The sequence below is a fragment of the Papaver somniferum genome, chromosome 3 (genome assembly GCF_003573695.1).
Source record: "Papaver somniferum cultivar HN1 chromosome 3, ASM357369v1, whole genome shotgun sequence".
In the NCBI taxonomy this organism is placed as follows: domain Eukaryota; kingdom Viridiplantae; phylum Streptophyta; class Magnoliopsida; order Ranunculales; family Papaveraceae; genus Papaver; species Papaver somniferum.
Genome location: NC_039360.1, coordinates 31544645 through 31564224, shown reverse-complemented (window position 1 = coordinate 31564224; position 19580 = coordinate 31544645). Strand labels below are relative to the sequence as shown.

General features: G+C 36.6%; 1 long non-coding RNA gene and 3 pseudogenes across 1 annotated transcript; 1 reads left to right on the top strand and 3 right to left on the bottom strand.

Annotated features, from left to right (window-relative positions):
- Positions 1-507: 507 nt before the first annotated feature.
- Positions 508-1700, bottom strand: LOC113361103 (annotated as a pseudogene).
- Positions 1701-2097: 397 nt separating this feature from the next.
- LOC113359246 lies at positions 2098-3692 on the bottom strand (annotated as a pseudogene).
- Positions 3693-3705: 13 nt separating this feature from the next.
- LOC113361102 lies at positions 3706-6315 on the top strand. Its single transcript, XR_003364944.1, has 6 exons — positions 3706-3862; positions 4151-4366; positions 5357-5560; positions 5663-5734; positions 5811-5864; positions 6020-6315. It is a non-coding gene; the product is annotated as an uncharacterized LOC113361102 (long non-coding RNA).
- A 429-nt stretch (positions 6316-6744) lies between these two features.
- On the bottom strand, positions 6745-8922 carry LOC113361101 (annotated as a pseudogene).
- Positions 8923-19580: the final 10658 nt, after the last annotated feature.

Below are 19580 nucleotides of genomic sequence, written 5' to 3'. Positions count from 1 at the left end.
TCTTGATCATTATCATTTATTTATTTATTTATAATATACTCCCTCCGTTCTTTTTTAATAGGCCAGTTTTGTTTTTAGCGAAATTTAAAGAAATTAAGAGGACTAATCATTGAAAGTGGTCCTCATGACACTTGTCAATAAAAGAAGTGAAGTGAAATGGTCCCCATGACACTTGTTAGCAAAAGAAGTAAAGTGAAGTGGTCCACATGACACTTGTCATCAAAAGAAGTTAAGAGAAAAATGGTCCCAAAAAATTAAAATAACATTTGACTTTCCCAATTAGGAAACTGGTCTATTGAGAAAGAACGGAGGGAGTACATAAATATTACTTGAAAATCTTACAGAATAAATAAACATAATGTTTGTATTCCATGGATTTTGCATAACGATTATTTTCACATTCTTAAAACAAATTGGAGCCAGATTATTTTTTTCTCTGGTGGGGATGAAAAACAAAAATCCAGATATTGTCAAACACAAATCCAGTTGCAATGATGCGTGCGCCTACTAAATGAGAGCTTTCATTCCGAGTTGTTGTGTTTCTCGTAACCTCCATACAGGATAGAGAGCACCTTCCTCCTGCTCTTGTACGTCAACTTGTTGCATTGCCCATTGATGTGATACAGTTTGAATTGTATCCTTTCCTCCTTCTGTTATTGAACCTTCCTTATCCATAACACAGTAAATTTGCTGAGTTTGGAACCCTAGAATGATTATAGGACTGTTTCCCATTAGTTTAGTTTCATGGACTTGAACGTCGGATATATGTAAGATCTTATTGCTGAAGAACATTCCCTGGCTTTCGTAAGCTTGCTTCTCTGCTTTACATCTCTCAATTACTTCAGCACTGCAATTTTTCTTCAGTGTTTCCACATCACCTTTGAAATAAGCAATCAGGGTCGGCCTGATCATTTCTTGAACTTCTGCAACCAAGTCCGGTAACGAGAAGGACGGGTCCCGACGTTGTATTTCCTTGAGCGTAATGGCAGCATCTGTTTCTCCAAAAACAGTTTCATCAATTATGCGAACAACAGGGTGATGACTTGTTTCTATTGCCTCCTGCACTTCCTCCTTGAGCTCTTGAATCTTTGCTACAACAGGCTCACTAATCCCACTTATACGCTTGATTACAGGGTTACCTTGCATCTTTTCTTTGAATGCTTCCCAGCGTGATTGCTTTGTGGGTACAATTACCATGTCAGTTGTTGTACTTGTTTCTCCTTTAGGGTAAGAGGAGGCTCCTTCATGTTGCATATGCCTTCTCTTACTAGGTTTTCCACTTAATTCATCTTTCACCATGGCATAACCTTGTTTTGCTATGTCAAGTACCTTAATCTTTTGGAAGGCCGAGGAAGAGACAGTGGATTTGAACCTGTTGAAATATGATTCTTGGGAATCACCAGATTCAGCATTCTGAGATGTAGCTTCTCCGGTTGGGGCATTCTTCTCATCTTTCACAGAGGTTTTGGTGGAGGATCCTGGAGAATCTTGCTTTCCAAGCCCAAATGTTTCTTTGACCTCCTCTGTGGCAGCTGAGAACTTCTCAGAGAACTCATTGAAAACACTGAATCGACGAGAACCCAATAACCATTATTCGTTGAAACCAATCGTAATCCCGAACTTACAACCTGTCGAGATTGCAGTGGAAAGACAAGTTGCTTAGCTAGGAACAAATCACGAACTAATTTTCTGCTTCCCATTGATTTTTTTTTTTAAAAAAATAAAATAAAATCTATCTTTGATTGCGAAGGTCTTTAAGTCTGTGAAGAAATATCTCAAATAAAGATTTAACCTTTATACATTGGAGATTTAAACAAGGTCAGTTAAACCCTTGTACAAGCTTAAATCAATGGGGGTAGTAGAGAGCGAAACAGAATACCAGTTCTGACCTTCAGCGAGAGTATCGTACAAACAACCACTCTTAAGACCCATATCAGCTGCCGGACCAAAAAGACATGCACATTTATGAAGTATGAATTTTATTCCATTTCGTAAAGAAAAGCTCAACTAAAATAAGAGAAACTGGTCCTAGTTCAAACTAAAACAAACTGCGGCAAACAAAGGAAAGGAAAGGAAAGTACAGAAAAAACTTGCAAATCATGCTTTCGATTTTATCTCAGTCTCCTTGCGTTTCATCTCAAGAGCATTAATAAGGTTGTTTAAGCAATCTCCTTGATAATTTTTGTTCATGCTTTTGGGCATCAAGTGCTCAGCAACATCAGCTGGAGTCATTTCAACCTCACGGATCCGTGAACTAATTGGTTGGAACAAGTCGTGCGAGTCAAGGTCTAAATAGTTCTTTGCTAGTGTCTTGAACCCTTCAAAGCAACACAGTATGACATCTCAATGTGTTTGTCCATTCGGCCTCTTCGGATTAGCGCTGGATCTAACTTCTTTACATGGTTGGTAGTAAACACTATGATCCGTTCTTTACCGGATGCAAGACCATAACCCGTCAATAAAATTCAATAACCCTGACAAAGTAACATTGCTTTTCTTGTCTTCCTTTTCCTTATCGTCGTCTGACTCGTCCTCGTTTGACTCGACCTCATCTTCTTTTTGTTGCTTCTTGCGTTTACCCGTGAGATCGAGAGAACAATCAATATCTTCTATAACGATTATGCACTTATCTGTTGTGTCCTGCAACAACCTTCTAAGCTCGCTATTATCTGCAACAGCTGTAAGTTCTAGATCGTATACGTCATAATTCAGGAGATTCGCCATCGAAGCTATCATACTAGACTTGCCAGTACCAGGTGGTCCATACAACAGATATCCAAGTTTCCAGGGCTTACCAACTTTGGCGTAATATTGTTTTCCATCTCTAAGGGTATGCAATAAGATCATTTATAATTTCTTTCTTTTTCTCTGGATCCATGGCAAGGTGATCAAATGTCACCGGATGATCAAACACCCCGTGACTCCATAATGATGGATAATGCTGAAATCTACCTGTATTTGCATTATTTGAGTAGAGCTTTAACCGTCGGCTTTCTTGTGACATGGTGTTACCTTCTCTGATGACATGATCTAGATAATCATTCATAATGGTTTCACGATGTTTGTAGTGAAACTTAAGCCTCAATTGCCGTCGTTCGGTCGCATACTGGTGTTTGACATCCTTTCTGTGTAAATACCACCAGATTTTGATACCTCGAAACTCATCAACAATTTCTTCATAATCATCCATGCTAAAGATCAGCTTCTTACCCTCCTGTGGTAGTTGACACTTGATTCGTTTCGCAGCTTTGGAACTTTTAGGATTAAGATAAGTTTCCACTAATGCATAAGCACGATTCAGGCTCAAAGAAGTGGTGTCAATTGATCTGTTAACTTGGAAATACGACTTTGCAGCAGTGCAAAGTAAGAATAGACTGTTTGCGGGACAAACTGGTTAATGAATTGCAGGATGAACATAAAAGTACTCAGTTGCATCCACATCTGATGCATGTTCGACATCATGAGCAGTTAATGAACACAATCACACGCACACACAAGAAGAGAAGAAGAAGTGTTTAACGAGGTTGAGATGCATCTGACTAGGTTCTCTGATGGGGGTTTTATACACATCAATAAGCCCGGATACATCTTCCTATGCAAGTCTGAAATCAGACTTCTTCTTATGCAAGTCTGAAAATGTGCTTGTTAATTCAGAGCCTGTTAAGGAAACATGGAAACCTCCAGAATCCCATTTTTGGTTAAAATCTAACAAATATAAAGAAAAAAGGCATTTTCTCCGGCTTACACTGAATTGACCATGCTAGCCCTCCACTTTTTTTTGGGGGTATTTTCTTTTGCCTCTGTTTGTAGGTAGGAGTCTTTCTATAGTCACTTGCACATAGCCAGCGAGGAAAAAGATAAGGTACATCTCTGTTTTATTAGTTAGACAAATGCTTACTGTAATTTGATCGTGAAGTTTCTCACTTTGGTTAGATCATCTTGACATTTATGTTTATAGTTCGTACAATTTATTAGGAATTTTGATGGTGCTTTATAAGTGTCTGACGAAATGTGTCAAAGAATATAGAAGGAGATTTTTGAAAACAATGGTGTTCGTAATTAGTGTCATTTTGAGTTTCATTTGACATCTGGGAGACAACTAAAACAGTTTCATTTTGAATTTCAAGTTACTTTCACCTGTTTATTGTAGGTGCAAACAACTGACAGCATCCGAAGAATGTAATCAGACAAAAGAGAAATCATGATACAGTTCCTTCAGGAAGAAATCCCGTGAAAGTCCAGATTCTAGTATATATTGACGCTTCAGTGGAGTGCAACCCAGCCTCTATCTTCAGACCCCGCAAAAGTCCAACACTTATCAACCATGCTCAACGCCGGGTATTGATGCAAGCACAAAATGAGAAAGGTCCTTTGTCTTCCTTTTGCTTTCAGATTTGTTTTTCCTTTTTCAGCAAGACCTCATTATCAGCCCCTGCATTGGCTTTCCGGCTTTCAAATATTTAACGTCTTCAAATGTAAAGCGCCTGCAGATTGTTGAAAGATTGAAGGCAAGAAACAAGCATTGACTAACTTAAGAAGTGAAGAAATGTCTGGGAATATTTCTTACTAACCAAAATTCTTTACTTCCTCATCTTTAAATTGGGTTGACTATGTGGTGTGGTTGCTTAGAATATTGAATGACGATATGCTGTTCAAATCGAATTATCCACTAATTTACACATCCTTGATGAACATCCCAGTCACTACAACGTCAGGTTATAAATAATTATAAGCGTCAGTACAGCGTCAGGTTGCAGTATGAACGCCAATTATTTTGCGTTGCCTGTGTTTTTTATCCATGGTTCAAGTCAACCTGAATAAGCCTATACGAGTAGTTGGATTTTGTAGTTACTTCCAGTACTGAAGCTTGAAGCCGTTAATTAACTTGAGAGTCACTCCCATCTCCCAATAATAATTGTTATCCTCTGAGAAATGCAACTGAAAGTATGTTATTTGCAGGTTCGTATATAAATTCACATAATAGAATGTTTTTGCATATCCAAAAATAACTCTTGAAAAGTCCTCTAAAGTTTGTAATATTATTGTTCAAAATCTTAACTAATTGTGATTTATGATATTTTGTCCATCATTCTTCCATGATTGATTCTACTGCTATCTCATATTGACTCAACCAATATTTTTCCGTGCATTCGACCTTCTACATCTTAACTCTATTCGTCGCCATTATTCTATATTTCTGAGGCCAATGAAAATGTGTTTTACCTGGGGGCCATTTGATGTTTCAAATGTGTCCAGCTATCCAATGGAGATTTTTCATTAGTTGTATAAGATTTGTGCATTAAGTATAGTTGTTGTTTGTTTTGGGTTTATGTACTGATTTTGGAATTTTCATTAGTTTGAGGCAGTTGAAGCTCTCACAAACATTGCATCTAGAACATATCCATATGGTGGAGAGAAGGTTGGAATCGGTAGTTCTTCAGGGGAATTGAGTTTGAGGGAACTAGAATTTCCTACACTGTTTTTACTCTGAAGATTCATGATGGCTCATTGGGTTCCACACATGCTCCTGCCACTGACATCGATTCTAATGTATAGATAGGTATATCCCATCTTAGAAAAACTGACCATTAGATGCATAGTTTGTGATATTTTGTTGTGTTTTCACATCTTTATTTCTGAAATTCTACGTGGTTTTGTGCAGACAATGGCATGGGTTTGAATGAGTTTTTGGAATTTCATGGTTACTCTCCGATGATCGTTACAGAAAGGCTATGTGAGTACTCATTCAGGAGTATTAACTATTTTTTATGCTCATAAATCTCAACTTACTTTGTTGTTTGATGTTGTAGGTCCTTGGTGGATCACTAGGTAGAGAGGTTGCAATGTTGACTACTCTTCAGTAGGTAATGAGTGGAAGATTAATCAGATCTATGAGTTGCTTAGTAGTGGTTTTAACATTTTTGGCCTTTCTGCAATTCAGTGACTGGTTTTTTTCTGTCAAAAAGAAATTTCATTGTACTTCAAATACTGACTTTTTTGCGGTCTCTTTCTTTTGGAGGTTCCCAAAAGCTGTAACGAGGAACCCAAATTTACATGTGGAAGTGGTTGATGAGGAAGGTTGCTTTCAGTTTGGGCCTCTGTACACGTATCGTGGTTAGTTTCTATGTTGGTGTTGTACTCTTCATCCTGCAAGGCACTACATTTTACGGCAGATGAAATTGATGTATTGACTGATTAACCAGTTAATCTGGGGTCATTTGTAGGCCGAGCCTTTTAATATTGTTACATTTCAACTTCATTGTAATCTTTAGATGAGATTTTCCTGTAAAATAAATACTAGAACTAGAGTTAGCTAATAACTTACTACACATGTCTTCAATAATTCAAAATTTTAAGTTCACTATGATATTGGAATTGGATTCTCCCAGTGTAGACCAATGCATTTGAAATCTAATACTGTGCAGCTGAACAGATGGGCAGGCGCGTGCGTGTTATACTAGTATAAATATAAAGAGAATACTGGTAGTTTAGTTGGACTTGGTCTAGTATTCCAATCGAGCTGTATTGGTGGCAGTGGACATTTTGGTACCATGGTGCTGCCTTTGGCACCGGTAAAAAGTGTCTGCGCTTAAATGATCAAGATTTTGTAACCCATTCTGATCTGATTTTTGTATATAAAACTTTTAAGTTGTATTGAGAAAACAAAAATTACATAAAAATCAAACAAGGAAAGGGAAAAAATAAATAACGAATCTATTGTCATAAAATCCTCTTTGTGTCGCTTCTCTTTAGAGAAGAATTTCGACTGGACTAGTAGTTGAATGTTATCTCTGGAGTGTCTTTGGAGAGCACCTCTGCAGCAGCAGCACTCTCAGTATTCTGTACATGGAGTTGCTGTTATTATTACCAAAGCTGCACCTCCTCCTCCTCTTGAATGTCTAAACATCAGCACATTTCATTGGTGCAAAGCCTAATCCAGATTTCTTGGTGTCATACAAAATATGAAAGTTTTGTTGTTGATAGTTGCCCAATATCGAAAGATTGCAAGACAAACCATCTCCTCAGGATCGAGCCGAATGAAGTAATTCTCCACCGGGAAATCCCACACTGCTCCATCTTTGAAAAGAATAGCAAATTCAGGCAATTCAATCTGCTTCACACCAGAAACATTATAACAAGGAGCCAATACAAGAGAATCCTTCACCAATGGATACTCCTTGATCTGCTTCACAAATGCCTTCCTTATCATCTCATAAGCTGGATCAGCAAAGTAACTAAGAGTAGTACCCGAATCGATTATCGTTCCCCCGGCGCCTTGTTCTGACAATTCCCATGTTGCTGCTGGAATTTCAAGCACTTCATCTCCAACTCTGATGCCTTTGATTTCCACATAGTAAAATGTATCGACAGAAGAAGCTTCTTTGTCATTTCCTGCTGCTGAAACCAATGTAGTGTAATTCAAATTTGGATGGCTCAAAAGACTTGGATCTTCACCAAAAATCAGCTTACTGCTAACACTCAAATCACTGTTTCTATCAACAAGACAATAAGAAAATGTGTGTCCGTAAACCGATTGAAGCTGCGAAGAGAACGATAAAGGTCCCCGGCCTAGGCCTAACAATCCAGAAGCTCCATGGAATAAACCTCTATTCCAATGCCCACAACCAAACATCACATTCTCAGCTGCTTTGAATTCTGAAGCTCCGGTTGGTGTTGTTACATTGACTGTGAAGGTTTCCAGTGAGAAATCTCCAGTGGTATTGGAATTGTCGCCGTACCAGTCGTAATAAGGACATGTCTGGTTGCTGCTGCCGGAATCACAAGTTTGTGGAGGATCCGGTGATGAAACGAGTTGACATCTTGGATCATGACAACTGATATTTCTGTAAGAATTTGATTGTAATGGATTATAATGAGGACCATTCTGTTCGAAACAATCATGACATGGTGTGCATTGAATCCAATTGAGATCACTACCAGTATCAAGAATCAATGAGTAGTGTTTTGGTGGAGTTCCTATATAAACATCCATGAAATATTCACCTGAACCCAAACTTACTCCTGATTCAAGTGTTGCAGTTAGTTGTTGATAATTTGGTGCTGCTGCTGTTGAATTTAATACCTCTTGTTCCTGCTTCTGATGATGGTGGTGGTGTTGTTGTTCTTTCTTTTCTAATCTTGAATTTCTATTCTGATTCTTCTTTTCAGAAATTCTTGTATGTAGAGTTTGAATTCTGGAAGGTCTCTAATTGTGGAATGAATAACAGAATCTTTTTTTCCCATCTGGGTTTCTGCTACTGATCTTCTATGTCTAAGAGGAAGCTTTACTAGCGGTTTCTTGAGATTTGATTCTGATGATGATTTAGGAGGTGGGTTTTGAAAATCATTACAATCTGAATTACCTGTACTGAAACTTGGGTGGTTTGGGAATTCAATCCCAGCTAGTGTTGATTCATTAGATTGAATTGAAGTAGCAGACACATGAAATCTACTACTACCTGCTGCTAACAAGAAACAAGACAAACAAGACACAAGAAAACTGGCAACTAGTATCTTGTTGAAGAAATACATGGCTTCCTTTGTTACTTCTTCTTCTTCTTTTTTCCTACATGGAAACTCTTCCCAGTCAGCACTCCAAGAATTACAGAAACAGAACTTGAATTGAAGAAAGAAAGAAAGAAAGAAAGAAAGAAAGGGTTTTTTAATGTATCTTTTTCTTTCTGGGTTTGGGATTGCAGAAAGAAAGGAACAAAAAGAGAAAAAAAAAAGTGAGAGGGATCAGAGATGAAGAAGAAGAAGAAGAAGAAGAAGAAGAAGAAGGGAAAAGCAGAGAAAATTTGATTTCTTAGTATTTATTAAGATAATGTGGTGGTAATGTTAGTAATTAAACCTGCTCATTTTCTTCTTCATCTTCTTCCAATTCCACTCTATTCTGTGTGATTTCTGAACAATTTCTTCTTCTTTTTTTTTCCTTCACTTTGTGGTTTTGGTAGTAGGCTTTGACCTTCCCTAGATTCTTTGCTTTAAATTACTAAGTTTGAATGGATGGAGGCACCCAAAACAACATGCACAGCTCAGCCTCAGACACTGACCGACTCAACAATTTTGAAAAGGGAGAAGACTATGTTTTGGATTCTTTTGTCCAGATTTATTGACACGTGTGATAATTGACTACATCGACAGCGTTGGTTGGTTCTGATTCCTTGTCTTTTTCTTCATTTATGACCAATACTGGTTGATGTTCAAATTCAAAGCTTAATCTAATGTTGTCTAAAGCCCACCAATGAAAAAGTCTACTAACTTGGTGCAACCAAGGTAGTTAATTTCGGATTCCGGTTTATCTCAGTCCCGAACGAGACACTGGTACAACGTTGTCTCGGGGAGATTTCGTTTTCAAATTTCGGTGTAATTTCGGTTCCAACTTTTATAATAAGAAGTGTTTGTTGCCAGGTTCAATTAATTCCAATCCTAGTTTGAGTCAGACTAGAAGATTGAGGGAGTATTGACCCACTTAAAAGAAACATAGTATTAGTAAATCTGGTTGTTCACCTTCCTCATCATCAACACCAAATGATAATTTTAGGTCAAGAAATTCAAACACAACAACAAGCAATAATACTAGTGAGTGAATTAATCTGTTTAATTTTTGTACTTGAGATTAATCCACTCAATTTTAAAAAAATTTATATATATATTCCGGCCGAAATTCCGACCGAAAAACGTGTTTCCGGCCGAAATTTTCGCAAAGATTTTGTCCGGCCGAAATTAACAAAATCTCATCTTCTTGGACCGAAATCCGGAATTTCGCCGAAATTTCGGCCGAGATGGCCGAAATTAACTACCTTGGGTGCAACTATAAACACTCCCTTGAAACTTGTAAGTTCAAAGTTCTACTGTTTCAAAATGTGGGGGCCCCTGCCTCTAGTCAGTCTTACCGCATGTTTGTGTGCATCTAACTCGATGTGCCTAGTTACATGTCCGATTCTTTGTTTTTAAATTTTGACTCATTAATTCAGACTTAACCTACCTTTTTGAGTTAGATAACGATATGTTCCTGATTTATGGAACCAAATCATCGACTTGTACATTTTTAAATCAAGATAATCAAGTCTGATTCAAAAGACAAATAAATATATTGACTCAGATATAGATGAATCAAGTGATTTTGGTCATCCAAATAAGTCAATACATATAAATTTTAGAGGAAAAAATACGGTTTAGTCCAAAACCAATCCTACGGTACGATTTAGTCTAGCCCGAGTCAACTAGGTACAAATTAGTCCAAAATATGGGAAAATACACAAATAACCCTTATTATTTACAATTTAGTCCAAATATTTACAGTTTAGTCCACAATGACTCATAATGATGTCAGCAATTTTAAATAACAGAAAAATAATTTAAAAACGATTTATCTTTTAAACCGCTCGTCCAAAACTCACAAACTTTATATATTCGTAAAGCTCTTTCTGAAAGCTACAAAAAGACTGCCCATATGAGTATATAATTTTCAGTTTTTAAGAAATTTTAATTTTGGCTTCATTGTTTGACGTGTACAAAAAAAATATACATGCACGAATTTTGCAGTCATTTTTTCACATGTGCACCACGTAGTACACATCTGCAAAACATGTATGGGATTGGTCAATTCATATCCAGACACATTTTATCATTTGAATTACACTGGTCCACCAATATGACACCCCTGCAAAACATGTATGAAACAGTTTATTCATAATGACGCACAAATTTACCTTTTAACGGAAAATACACTAGTGCATCAATATGGAAACTCAGATGCACTAGTATACACACAACCCGTATTTTATAAACATAACATGGAAACTCATATGGATTTGAACCATCAACCTCCGCAAACCTTATGATAGGCTTGGGCGCTCTACCATTTTAAGCTTGTGAGTCCCTAAATTAGATGCATAAACAGGTGTACAACTATGTACACATTAACAACCAGCAGATATACAACTATGTACACATCGATTTGCGGATTGCAACATAAAATTTCTAAGAGAACTTGAGTTTGAACTTCATATACATTAGTTTTAATTTCTTCTATGAATTGAAGTAATTTCCTTCTATTCTATTCATGGTAATGTTCATCAACATCACTAATGCAAGTTTAACTAATAGTAGCACTAATGTAGGTTTCACTAATAATAATATTGTTTTCTACAACGGCGATAAAATCATTTGTTGCAGCTAATGTGTTCATTACCACTGATATGGTTTGCTCTAAACGATCCCCAAACTCTCCATCTCCTCACTGATACCCAAGACACTCTTATTTATATTGTGAAGCCAATCTTAGGTCGACAATCATCTCAATTACTCCAAAATATCTTTGCTGTTAATGAAAGTATTTCACGAGAATATTTCCTCTCCATTTTCACACGTCTTCTGAGTTGTATGGTATATCCAAATCTTCTCATTTAATTGAGCCAAATAATGAAGAGAATATCTTCAATTAATTCCGTGAATAATTCCTTCCCTGTTTTCGAAAATATCCAAAAATATACGTTTTCCTTCCATTCAAGACACGTACAAAATCTTACTATCATGGTAAGAATATAATCATGTCTTAAAGACACAAATATCCCCATAATATCATGACCAGAATCTCACACAATTGAGATTTCTTTTCCCGTCAAATATCTTTCCCGTGAAGAAGAAGATGGGTCCCCCCCTATCCGGTCTTAGGGTGCGAATAGCAGATGCCATGAGGGGTGTCTCTGATCAGCTGCTTGGGTGCAGATATCCTTTGGGTACCCCTTATCATTTGGGCGCCCCTTATCCACAAGTGAGATTCTGAATAACACGTTCCTTCCGGTGCTTTAGACGACTTTTCCAGCCAATTTTTTCAAGAATGTTTATTTCCAAAAATACCTAAAAACACATAAAATACCATAATAAGTACAAAAAATCGAGTACCAACAATACATGAAATTAAGGACAACATAGACACAAAAATGTGTCTATCAAATACCCCCAAACTTATTATTTGATAGTCATCGAGCAAACCTAGAAAATAAAAATGACTACACTTAGCACGTGCAACAAGCCATTAAACCGCTAGGTGGCCCTAGCGGTGGAGTGTTGTCTCCGGAGGGTTTACCAGAGGTGTACCCACAAAACCATTACTCCAGACCCTAGTTATCTACGCAGAACCTTGGAAAGCACTAAAGAATCTCCTTGGTTGGCATACAAACATTGACTATAGGAGGAAGTACCCTGATGCGAAATTCCAATTGTTCTACACGAGTTTGCACTCAATATACTAAAATTCATATATAAGTGACAGAGCTCTACTCAGATATTTTCTGTACATCATAATCGGAGTCAACCAATCACATGGAAAGATTAAGAAGATGGATAAAGAGATGGTTAAAAGTGAACGGTGTTTCCCATATCTGTCTGAAGGCCTCTGCCAAGGTGAACCTATCCTAATGGACTGACATACCAGTCTGACTAATATCAACACATCTGGTCAATAGAATCTTTAAAATACACAAGAGATTCTTCTAAAGATTGATCACATATCTGATCTAAGAGAATGGTTTCCTCAAAATCATCTAAAGAATCTACCAGTAAAGTGTCAAGCCAATTATCCTGAACCAAATCCTGAACTAAAGTGCTAATCATATTCACTTCTTCTAAATCATCATTCTCATAAGGTTGTCTAGTAACATTAAAGACATTTAGTTCAGTGGTCATATTACCAAAGGATACGTTCATAAGCCCAGTCCTACAGTTGATGACAACGTTAGCTTTGGATAAAAATGGGCGACCTAAAATCACTGGGATTTGACGACTTGGGTCCTGAACAGGCTGGGTGTCTAGAACAAAGAAATCCACAGGATAAATAAACTTATCAACCTCAATCAGAACATCCTCTATGACACCACGAGGGACTTTGACAGACCTATTAGCTAATTGTAGTGTCATTTTAGTCGGTTTCCACTTACCAAGACCTAGCTGGGTGTATACATGATACGGGAGTAAGTTAACACTATCTCCTAAGTCAAGTAAAGCTTTATCGACCATGTGATTACCAATCGCACAACATATGGTGGGGCATCCAGGATCCTTATACTTAGGGGGTGTTTGGTTCAGAAGAATGGAACTTACCTGACCAGTTAAAAAAGCTTTCTTATGGACATTAAGCTTACGCTTTCGTGTACAAAGATCTTTAAGGAACTTGGCATAAGCAGGTATCTGCCTAATTGCTTCTAATAGCGGAATGTTGATGTTCACATGCTTAAATGTTTCCATTATCTCGTTGAAAGTCGACTCATTCTTTGTTGGGGCTAACAAATGTGGATATGTGGCTGTAGGCACAAAGGTAGACCTATCAGGAATTTCTTGGGAATCCTTAGAGACTGTTTCAGTTTCCTCGTCTACGGGCTCCTTTTGGGAAGTAGAAGGTGGAACTACAGTATGTCCACTAGGCATGTCTACCTTATTGTCTACCGTTTTACCACTCCTAAGGGTTGTTATCGAGTTCACATGGTTTGATGATTTCTCACCAGCTAAAGATATTTGATGGACTCCTTGTGGTTGACTAGGAAACTTTCCTTTTTCTCTCAATGTCTCATTTATCTGACTAACCTAGGTTTTCAACTCGGAAATGGCCTGAGAGTTAGCCTGACCTATTCTCTTATTTTCTTCTAAACCTTGAGCAACAGATTGCTGAAACTACATAGTGTTACGAGGTAACAAAGCAAGAGACTCTTTTAAACTCATAATCTTCTTATCCGAAGGGTTCTGAAACTGTGCCGGAGCTGAAGGATTCTTAGTATATCCAAAACCTGGAGGAACCTGAGCATTACTAGACTGACCTTGATTCTGTCCCTTGGACCAATAAAGGTTTGGATGGTTTCTTCAGCCAGGGTTATAGGTTTCTGAATATGGGTCAAACTTCTGTTGGTTATCAAACCTAGTGTTGTTATAAAGAGCATTGGCTTGCTCTTCAACAGCATGGCCTTCCCAAAAAGGCTCATTTCTTCCACTACTACCACTAGAATGACCTAATTCTAAGGCTTCTAACCTTTTGGCTATAACTGCTATTTTGGCATCTGACTCATAAGATCCTTCTACCCTATTAACATTTCCTCTACTTAGAAGAATTGTTTTCTGGGGTTCCTTACTATTTTCCCATTGTTGAGTCTTATCGGCGATTTCATCCAAAAATGTCATCGCTTCATCAACAGTTTTATTCTCAAACCCACCTGTGCATAAGGACTCAACCATGGTTGTTGTTGAATAATCTAAACCCTCGTAGAGGATCTGAACTAACCTAACCTTCTCCAAACCATGATGAGGACATTGAGATATCAAGTCATTGAACCTTTCTAAGTACCTATATAAAGATTCTCCCTCTTGTTGGGAAAAAGTACATATTTGTGTCCTAATATACGATGTTTTACGCCTTGGGAAAAACTTATGTATAAAGGCAGAAGTAAGTTGGTCATAGGTTTCAATTGACTCAGAGTCAAAACTTTACGGCCAAGATTTGGCTTTATCTTTTAAGGAAAAGGGGAATAACCTAAGTTTCAACGCATCATCACTTAGGTTTTTAATTTTCAGAGTACTACAAACTTCCTCAAATTCCCTAACATGAAAATAGGGGTTCTCATTCTCCTTCCCTAAAAACATTGGGAGCATCTGTAAAGTCCCAGGTTTCAGTTCATAATTTTCCTCGGTTTCATCTAACTTGATACAAGATGGACGAGAGGTCCTAGTTGGGTTTAGCAAAGATTTCAAAGTTGCCATTTCCGGCACTACCAAATGACTAGGAGTACTAGGGGTACTTTCCTCACAAAGAAACAAATTCTCAAAACTGAAATTTCCAAAAACGGGGCTCTCAAAAGAAGAGTCTTCGAGCTCCCTGTCTTCACAAGAAGAACTACTAGGTTTTTCATTAATCAAACGACCTAGAGTGTTTCTTTTCCATGCCCGTTTAAAAACTTCGGGCATACACTAGAAAAACAAAATCAAAAAGAAAAGTCCTAAAACGGAAGGGATGTTATATGCAAACACAAACAAGGCTGACTCCACCACAGCAAACCTACTGATTTCTAGCAAACAAAAAGCATGATGGCTCCACTTAGATTGTTTCTAGACCAGCTTCTAATCCTTCGAACGGGAATTCGTTAAAATTTAAGCAAATCCCTCTGGAATCAATCCGAGTTAAAGTAAGTTGAATAAAGGCGAGGGAAGCTCGGTGGAGCTTTGATGCCCAAGGCCTCACCGGTATTACAAGGCGGCGCAGTCACGCATTTAACTTACAGAAACCGTCAAGAACTTCGAAGTATGCTTAAAAGAGTAACCAATATTTTTCGAATGACTTTCCTGTAAAGCTCGTTACCCTATTGGTCTCGTTCTAGTCAAAATTTTAGGCTTAGGTTCGCGTTTGGTGTCGTTTTCCTAAGGCGGGCAAGAAGAGAACGGTGATGAAAGCTGAACCTTTATCTTGTATGGCCAGTCCTTGCCCTTTACTAGGAAATTAAAGCAGGCGTTTTCAAGTCCTCAACATATATGCATACGAAGGAAGACAGTAACTCGCTGACAGGGGATTCGCGAGTGTTTCGACAAACTTACCTCCCGTACCAAACGGGGGATGAACCTTTGTAGTCGACTCGGGTCACGACTCCTATGTCATGTACGAACCCGAGGGGCCGAGGTGATATCGTAATCACCGTCCTTCTCTGCAAACAGTTTATATTTAAACTACCCTTCCGTAGGGTTTAAAAAAAAAATAATGTCCCAAAATTTAAAGTCCAAAGTCCAACAATATAAAGTGCAAAAGAAAAAGAAAGTCTAAAAAAAAAATCTACAAAAATAAAAATGTCTCTCTTTTTTTTTTGTAAAAAAAAATCTTCTTCTTTCGCTTTGCCTTTTACTCCAGTCTTGAAGTATTCACCAAAAGCTTTGGCAAAAAAAATTTCGCTCCAAATTCCAAAATCTGAAAGAAAAAGACAAAAACCCAAAAACGTAAAGAAGAACAAATAAAAATAAAAATCTAAAAACTCTAACCTAAAGACAAGTCCGCGTCGGCGGCGCCAAAAATTTAATGTGTTTTCAAAGTTTTTGTAGTAGTATGATTCGTTCAAGACTTGTGAAAGCGGATTTTTAGATGTTTTTTAATAAATAAAAATAGCGAACTAAATTAAAACGATGTTGTGAAAATTATGGAGAGAATAGGACTAGGATTCCACCATTGGTTGATATTAGTGATTTAATAAAACAATAATTATGCAACTCAACATTCAGATTGATTCTAATAGTATTGCCTAGACATGTAGATTTCCAAAAGAATATATGTTAATCCAAGCATAGAATATCAAAACCCTAAATCAAGCATATTCTATCAATAGAAAATACACCTAACTAATCAAAATCATATAAACAATTTTTAGTTCAATGCAAAAATCATAATAGAGTTGTTGTAATTAATTAATAAAAATATATCACTTTTACCGAAACAACGGTTTCTTCCATAGCCCCAAGGATTGGGTTTAGCTCCGCATATTAGAAACACACTCAGAATAATTTTTCATTGCTCAAAAGTGTTTACAAGTGATGAAATGGGAGAAAATAATGATTAAACCGGGTTTGCTCTAAACGATCCGCAAACTCTCCATCTACTCATTGATACCCAACACACTCTTATTTATATTGTGAAGCCAATCTTAGGTCGACAATCATCTCAATTACTCCAAAATATCTTTGCAGTTAATGAAAGTATTACATGAGAATATTTCCTCTCCATTTTCACACGTCTTCTGAGTTGTATGGTATATCCAAATCTTCTCATTTAATTGAGCCAAATAATGAAGAGAATATCTTCAATTAATTCAGTGAATAATTCCTTCCCTGTTTTCGAAAATATCCAAAAGTATACGATTTCCTTCCATTCAAGACACGTACAAAATCTTACTATCATGGTAAGAAGATAATCATGTCTTAAAGACACAAATATCCCCATAATATCATGACCAGAATCTCACAAAGTTGAGATTTCTTTTCCCGCCAAATATCTTTCCCGTGAAGAAGAAATGGGTGATCCCTATCCGTTCCTGGGGTGCGAATAGCAGATGCCATGCGGGGTGTCTCTGATCAGCTGCTTGGGTGCAAATATCCTTTGGGTACCCCTTATCATTTGGGCGCCCCTTATCCACAAGTGAGAGTCTGAATAACACGTTCCTTCCGATGCTTTAGACGACTTTTCGAGCCGATTTTTTCAAGAATGTTTATTTCCAAAAATACCTAAAAACACATAAAATACCATAATAAGTACAAAAAATCGAGTACCAACAATACATGAAATTAAGGACAACGTAGACACAAAAATGTGTCTATCAAGAAGCAACAAAAAAAATTAAATAACTAGAAAGAAAAGGTAACTCAACATTGGACTCCATAAGCTTATTTACTCAAACATAAGCTTACGGAGTCAATTTTCCATATGTGTACCAATTTTAACACCCTTTTTATTTACCCAAGCATAAACTTATAAAGTCATTTTATCCACATGTGTGTCAGTGTGTACACCCTAGTTTTACGCAAGCATAAGCTTATAGAGTCAATTTTTTTACATGTTTACCAGTTTGTACACCCTAGTTATTTATGCAACATAAGCTTATGGAGCCATTTTTTTCACACGTACACTCTAGTTCTTGATGCATGCATAAGATTATGGAGTCAATTATCTACAAGTGTACTAGTTTGTACACCCCATTTATCTACCCAAGGATAAACTAATATTCATTTTTTCCATATGTGTACTAGTGTTTACACCCTAATTTTATGCAAGCATAAGCTTATGGTGTCAACTTTTTACATGTGTACCAGTTTGTACACCCTAATCATCTATGCAAGCATAAGCTTATGGACTCTTTTATATTATAGGTTGCACACATACCAAACTAACTATATGGCAAAATGAAAAACTGAGAGCAACAATAACCCGAAAGCTATTCAAAATGGAATGTACGTTCCTGTTGTTTCTATAACAACGAGTTAAAATTTATCTCGCTTCTTATTAACCAATTCCAAAAACATTTTAACTAGATCCTCTCTCAAAGTCCAATATAGACATTCATTATTGGACATAACAATTACTTCAACCACAGAAGAGTGGTTAGCAACCAATGAACTATTAATATATATCTGCCTCCCAAACTGAAACAAAGAAGGAAAAAAAAGCACGAATTCACAAGATCAAAATTTTCAACTACTGACACAAACTAAAATACAACAATACATACAGTAAGTGGCCTAAAAGAAATTGGGTACCTGAATCCCTAATCCAAAAATCCCAAATCCATACGACCACACTATTAATATCAAACCAGAAAAAAACTATATGAAAATAATATTTACATATTAGTCCCACTGACCCATTTCAAAAACTATTCATAAATTCATAAAATGCTACGTAGATTTGATCAAGATACCTACTGGTATACGAGACTTCAATTACATTGAAAATCTAAACTTCAACAATTTGATATGCACAAAGATTGGGTATAAAGAATCGATCTAAGTGGAAATAAATGGACACCATGGCCGAAAAGCCGTATACATACTAGGTAGTAAGAATGAGCCTGGACACTTAGAATGCTGCAAGTACTAATACTTAATTGCAAAAGTCATATTATATAGGGTAAAAAAAGAATATGCAGTAAACTTAAGAAAAGATGTTCGTATAAGTTCATAATACTTTCAATTACTTAGCAGCAGCTTGGAGGAGAAGGCGATCATAGCTGGTTTATTTCTTTTGATGATATCTAGTATATTTTTGTTAATTTCCTTGTGTATTAGTGGCTTAATTTAGTAGGGGTACTCAAATCTATGTTTTGAGAGTGGATTTATGTTCTGGTTATGTTTAAATTCCTCTCTTAGATTATATATATAGTTTATGTTCCTTTACCAAACGAATACATATAAATACAAAATGATTCAAGACTTCATTCAATCTTATGAAAGCTAATTGTTCGCTTTGTGTGTAAATGATACTGATGCAAATCGGTCTAAGGATTTGGAGGGAAAGTAAAATCTGAGTAAAAGTGACGAAACAAAAACAAGTGATTGGTATTTATCCACGTAAGTCATTGCTTACAGTTTTCATTTTCAATACGTAATGCACTGGAAATTTCTTTCATGGAACAATAATTACCCTTCCCTTGTGTTATTTTCTCATCAATTTATCTTTGTTTGAGCTGTTTGCTCATGATTTACTAACATCATAAATTATACTAAAGAACAACTAGGAAAGAGAATTAGAACTCTACTAATAATATTTATTGGATATAAATTACTAACTTCATTATACATCTCCTAGTACAATTTAATTACCATTCCAGTTTCCAAATTCTATGAATAAATACACACAAAGATCAACCTAAATACAACCAATAAGAGATTAGGTATGATTCGTGATTAACTGTTCCGGTCGTAGAAATAGTCTCCATTTATTAAAAACAGGTTCCGGAACAGAGACTTCTACAGATAACTAGATTAAAATGAGATAATTATAAACGTAAAATATAATCATTAATCAAATAAGAAATTCGAGATGAAATCAAAGTAATTAGGTT